This window comes from Beta vulgaris, chromosome 1 (genome assembly GCF_026745355.1).
Source record: "Beta vulgaris subsp. vulgaris cultivar EL10 chromosome 1, EL10.2, whole genome shotgun sequence".
In the NCBI taxonomy this organism is placed as follows: Eukaryota; Viridiplantae; Streptophyta; class Magnoliopsida; order Caryophyllales; family Amaranthaceae; genus Beta; species Beta vulgaris.
The window spans coordinates 25,861,472-25,868,093 of record NC_079202.1 but is presented as its reverse complement, the minus strand read 5'-3'; the positions used below and the strand labels follow the sequence as shown (position 1 = coordinate 25,868,093).

At 29.4% G+C, this 6,622-nt stretch overlaps 1 long non-coding RNA gene across 1 annotated transcript; it reads left to right on the top strand.

Annotated features, from left to right (window-relative positions):
• Nucleotides 1–2,984: 2,984 nt before the first annotated feature.
• On the top strand, nt 2,985–5,235 carry LOC109135928 (uncharacterized). The gene is made up of 4 exons (XR_002040776.3): nt 2,985–3,649; nt 3,878–3,948; nt 4,681–4,812; nt 4,893–5,235. It is a non-coding gene; the product is annotated as an uncharacterized LOC109135928 (long non-coding RNA).
• Nucleotides 5,236–6,622: the final 1,387 nt, after the last annotated feature.

Below are 6,622 nucleotides of genomic sequence, written 5' to 3'. Positions count from 1 at the left end.
TTTAACATACACTATATCATTATAACATACACTATATCAATTTAACATACACTATATCACTGTAACATACACTATATCACTGTAACATACACTATCATTTTAATATACACTATATCACTTTAGCATACACTATATCACTGTAACATACACTATATCATTTTAATATACACTATATCATTTTAACATAAACTATATCATTTTAACATACACTATATCATATCAATATACACTATCATAAACTCACGTGATATGGATCGGGTGCACACTAATTAGTGTGCACTGGGTTCATATTTTTTTATAGCATTTTTTGCATGTTATGCGTCCGTGTCTTATTAATGTTTTTTGTTTTTATCAATTAGTTATTCATCAGTGTTACAAAATATTTGATTCAAAAATACATTTACAATTATTGTTAACTTTTTACTATATTTTTCTTAAATTAATATTTAATTGGTTTTATTAGTTATTTGTTCATCATTATTCAAATATATTATCTAGAGAAAGAAATATACATTAGAAGAAAGTTTGTGCTCCAATAAAGTGGAAGAATTTATGTATCAGGTTCAATTATCGAAAAGAGTTTAATTTATATAATTGAGATTACCGAAGAATAATCAATATTTGGGTTTTAAAATATTATGAGTATAATTTGTAATATAAAATTCAAGTTTTAATTTTTTTTTTCTAATTGTGTCAATCAAGTTATATTATCAATTTCATTTTTTTACTAATTTTTTTTCACACGTAGGTAATGAGAGGAAATCATTCTCCTTAATTTAATATTTAATTGTAATTTCAAATTCAATTTTATTATTAACTTGTTCAATATATATGACAAGTAGGAAGAAGAAACTTTATATGAAAATTTAATTTCATTAAGGGTATATTATACTTTATATGAGAGGACACCATCTCCCCCCCCTTCACTTATACATACATATATATATATAGTTTTATATGCACGATGTGTGCGAAAATACGTAAAAAAAATTGTTTCTTTTAGAGGATGAAAATTAAATTATTTGTTAAGTATATATAAATTAGGAATTTTTGAATTGTTGACAGTGTTCTTTTTGTAATGCTTTTTTTTAAATCTTTTCTTACTTTTTTAATTAATTAGTTAGTTCTCTTTTCTATTTTTACTTTTTTTTTTATTTTTTAATTAAAGTGAGTAGTTACTCCTTTTTTTTTTAATTTTTTCTATTTTTTGGTGTCCCTACCCCTCTTGACATATAGAACTAACACTATATGCACGCAATGTGTGCGACAATATATTATCTTGTATTTGGTAGATAATTCAACAATTCTCCGTTTAAGAAATGATCTAGGTTATGTTTTTTTATTTATTTAAAAATACATATATTTTTATTGCTTCAATTTAATTTAATTTAATTGGGTAATTGAGGTTTTAAGCAAACTATGGTGAATAGTGCTTCAATAAAAAAAATAAATTCTAAATCGATATTATCAAATGATGTATGTCCATCTCTTTAATTATTATTATCACAACTGATTGTGAGCTCCAAAAAATGAAAAAAATGAATATTCTCTAAGTTTATTTATTCTTTTATGGTTTATTTCTGCATGCTATTTGAAATTGTTAATAGTTCCGATACTAAAAATTTATGATCTTTATTTTCATAATTGTTTGAAAATTGATTTAGTCATCCGTTTATATTTTCAATTGTGAGTTTCCTCTTTTTATACTTTTTTATGTAAGTCTTTTTGATAATGTAGAACTTTCTTTATGACCCATATTTGTAAATGAGAAAAGAATTAAGTAAAATCTGTTCTTTATTATTTTTTGTGAGATTAAGGGCATATGAATCTTTTCAAGAGCGGACACCATAGCTCCCCTGGCTTATATATAATACTAGCCTTCTATGCACGCGATGCGTGCGTCGATTGTTTGGGTTTGTTCTTAATAAATTTCATCTAAATATAATTTTAGAAGTGTGATTTATAATTATTGTTGTACAAACTAATGTAAAGTGCTTAAAAATTATAATGAACATTTAGATGTAAGGTCTTATAGTTAAATTAAATTTGTAATTTTTTTAAATTAAATAACAATTTTTTTCATTGTGTCAAGTTACTTTGTTAATGCTTATTTAGTTTAATTTATTATTAGAATTTTGACCACATCTTTAAATTAGGAAAGGATATTTTATAGAAAATTTGAATATCCAATTATATATTTAGTTAAGGACACAAAGTACTTTTTAAAGGGAGACACCATAGCTCCCCCCTAGCTGATATATATATATATATATATATATGATCATGTGCAATCACCATGTGAAAAGAATCAATAAGACAAAACAATAAAGAGAACATGAAAGAAATTACAATACCCCCAACTCCCAACAAAGACTTCAGATTATATAATTCGAGATACCCCCAACTCCAATACATTAGAAAACTGAAGATTTTTACTTCTTAAGTAGCTTTCGACGGAGAATTGAAGCTTTTTCCACAAACTCCAAAAAGAAAAAAAACATGATCTTAGCCGTGAGTTCCTTTTGCAATAACATGATCAGTTCTATTCAATTAATATCATTAGATTCATAAAACAAATTTGTCCAATAACAAACAAAAAGTTTGACGAGATACTAATAGCCTTCTTCCCCCATATTGTATGCGTCGCTTTCGAATTAATCTTGAGTACTAAATTTCACTGATAATTAGAGACGAAATTTACTGAATTGATATTGACAAAAAAATTACGTAATTGAGGCATGAAAGTAGAGTAAGTGGAGAGAGAGAGAGAGGAGTGAAAAATAAGGTTATGCGTGAGAAAAGTGTTGATAGTTAGAGATTTTAGTTTGTTTTAGTTTTTAATCTTAGCCCTTAAATGAGGCATGATCTAAGAGTTAGTATTATTCTTACTTTTCATGTAAAACACTATTCTCGCCTGAACTCAAATATATATATATATATATATATATATATATATATATATATAATTATATATAGGGGCAGGATCACATGAGAATGCTTCTTATATGAGAAATGAGAATGAATCTCAACCACAAGATTGGATTAGAGTTACAACACTTGTTCATTAGAGTTATACCTTTGAAAAAAATTCAAGCCCAAAAAAAAATTTTTTTTTTCAAAATACTTTTTCTAATTTTTGTTTTTTTGGAGTTACATCACTTTTTCATTAGAGTTACATCACTTGTTCATTAGAGTTATAGCATGTAAAATTCATTCTCATTTATCACCTAAGTATGCATTCTCATATGAACTCATTTCTATATATATAGGAGGGCTCTTGTGAGAACACCTCCTCTATGTGAGAACACTTTTTTATGTAAGAACAAATCTGGACCTTTGGATCAAATCTAATCTAACCATCCTAAATACACTTTATGAGTAATGGCATTTTCGTAATTTAGTTTAACCCTTACCCCTTCTTCCCCACCCCTTTCACGCTATTTTTTTCTCTCTCTATCTTCTCTTTCTCTCTCCTCTGTATCGAGCTGTTCTATGTTCTCGTGATCAGAGTGATTAAAGCTTGATATGCAAGCTGTCTTTGATTAGGTTCATGGAGCGATACAGAATATTGGTGGCAATAAGCCTGCTGTTTATGAAGACATGGAGGGCATCTATTATCTATGTTCGTTTTAAGGCGGCTTCAAGTGAGGTAATACTCTATTCAACCGTTATAGAATAACCATATGATTGTGGATCGAGCTAAGTTCGTATTTTCCTGAGTTTTAAAAAATGTGGGTTATGTTTACATTATTGTTTTGGCCATTTGTATTCATTGTTGTGAATCCCAACACAAACGTGAATTCCATGTTGTAAACTAAATATGGAACTGTGTGCCTCACTTTAATGTAACTTAGAGTTTCAATTTTGCAAATTGCAGTTATATCAAATTGTTATTCACTATCTTGATGTAAGGAATGGGTTCAAGCCGAGCATATTTGAGTGACAAAGGTGTAGTATTTGTTCTTCTCTTTCCGTCTTTTCGGTTATTGTTTTTTTTGCTGTTCTAGATGCTACTAAATATGATATACTTTTTGATGCTTGATTTTAAAAAGTGGTAGGTACATTATCTAAAAAAGCAAGTTAAAAGTGTCTTTGTCAGATGTATACCTGTAGTCAATCACACTCTAGGCATTCCGGAGAGCTCTTCTTTTTTAATTTCCCTTCTTAAATTTAATTTGTTGCTCCAATTATCTCTTATCATCAATTAGTTGGTAATTTGCAACAATAAAGCAAACCTATAATATGCCATATGTGACTTGGTTGATTGAAGGCTTATTATTTTTTACCTTATGTGGTAAAATATATTTTATTCATAATGTCCAAAAAAATAACATATGTGAGTAGTTAATATCTTGAAGTTCTTCATAATTTTTTGTTTTGAGGACTTATCATGGTTACATACTTACATCATATTTGAGCGATATTATTATCTTCTCCAAGTTGTCACTTTTATTAGAAATTATATGAAGCTTTAAGTTGTACCTTTTATTTGCAATTTATATAATACAAACCGGTTGTGCATGCATGAAATACATGGCATGCATATGTGGTGCTTCGGCATTTTGTGCCCAGCGGCACAAAGAAGTCATAAGAGCTCACTAACTATTGATACTGCACTGCGCGTACTTACCTGATTTGGTCATTCCAATCTGTTGATTTCTTTCAATAATCATGCTGCAGGTTATACCTTTTGTGGTTGAAGAGATCTCATTAATATGGCTGGCCTCTAGAATGATCCTCTTTTGCAAGTAGAAACTAATTGTGTCTCTTTTATATGAACTTCGTGGCATAAAATACAATAGAAATTTTAAGGTACATCTGTTCTTATATTTTTGTATTTCATGGTTGTTTACTTTGTTCCTCATGGTAATTGTTTTGTCGGATTATATTAGATGAGGTGCGCAAGTCTGAAACAACAAGGGATAAGATGTTATTTGAGATTGAACAAGAATGTTTGGAAGTATGCAAGAGAAGAGTTGATGCGGCGAACCGCTCCAGAGCTCTGCTATGACAGGCTATTGTTGATTCGGAGGCAAGAGCTTCAATTCAAATACATAACAGACAGGTAAAAATAAAAATAATTGATTTTGTGACTTCGATAGGATGATTAGCACATTCACTTCCTTCGATAATTTACTAGGATGCTAATTTTAAAACTTCTTTAGATATTATATAATGTAAGCTACATTTCGTTTTAATGTGATATGAATACTACTGTTGCCTCTTAATGTTAAAGCAATTCTCATGAACTATTGATCTGACTATATCATGATGTATCTTTTTAGGTTGATGTAGATAGTTTTTTCTTTTGATAAACTTTTAAATGTATAGGAGAAAAAGGAAAAAAAACGTTTTCCGTTGCACAATAACATCTGTTTAGATTAATTAATGAGGAATAAGATAACCCAAATGCAGACTAAAAGGATAGAAGCTTAAAGGAGGGAAGTACCATTCTTTCATGGATAGAAGATATGCAAAAAAAAAAGGTAGTACTTGAATAGTTAGGTGAGACATTGTTAGCTTTCTCTCAATATATATTCTCAAGATATTAACACATTTGAGATGGAGGACAAGCTAGAAAAAAGGATAGGGAGGATGTGATGAGTTAATTGTTTTATGAAATCAGATTCATATTGGTTTTTGGAGCATTCATATTTGGTGGCAGCAACTGATTTAGGCTCTTTTTTCACCATATTTTATTCCGTGTTAATAAGTTTTGGCCTAATAAATTAAGATCACAAGAATTTAAGTTGAAGAAAATGCACCAGTAAGCATTGTTTGGTTAACTTGTAATACATTAACTTATTGATGGGCCCTATTTAATTTACATCGCGTTTGTGTGTGGGATGGTAATTTTGTTATTAGATTGCTTTGCCCATGGCAGATATGAGCCTCTTCTCGATTCTCCCAAAAAAAAAGAATACATGGAGAGTGGTAAATGTGGTTGGTTTGTTAGTTGTTATTCAAATAGTTCTTGACTTTTTTTTTTTAGATTTTTGTTGCTTTGTTTGGGAATTTGATATGATGATATTTATGTAAATATGTGAAATTTTATTGTTAAATAATCTTTAATTTTAGCGTGAGCTTATCTTGTTGTTTTGGGTGTATAACTTGAAATGGTGAAGATTGGATTATTGTGGGTTTTCTAAATTACAATCAAGATGATAAAAGGTTGTTCTTTTATGTTTGAAATAGGCATAGTAGCTGCATCACTTCGGTGTGATTGATTTCCAAGGTAGTTGGGAGGACCAATTAGACCTGATCGAATTTTCCTATAACAACAACTATCATGCGAGCATTAAGATGACACCTTTTGAGGCATTATATGGACGGAAGTGTAGAAGTTCCATTTGCTGGAATGACTTTAATGAGAATATAGTCTTGGGACAAAGTTTATTGAGGAAACCATCAAAAATATCAAACTGATTCAGACTAGAATTCAAGCTGTTCAAGATAGACAAAAGAGTTATGCCGATTTAAAACGACGAGAAGATGAGTTCGCAGTAGGTGATAAAGTGTTTTTGAAAGTATCACCAACTAAAGGCGTCATGCGATTTGGGAAAAAGGCAAGTTAAGTGCTAAATATGTAGGCCCAAATAAGATTTTGGAGTGAATTGGAAAG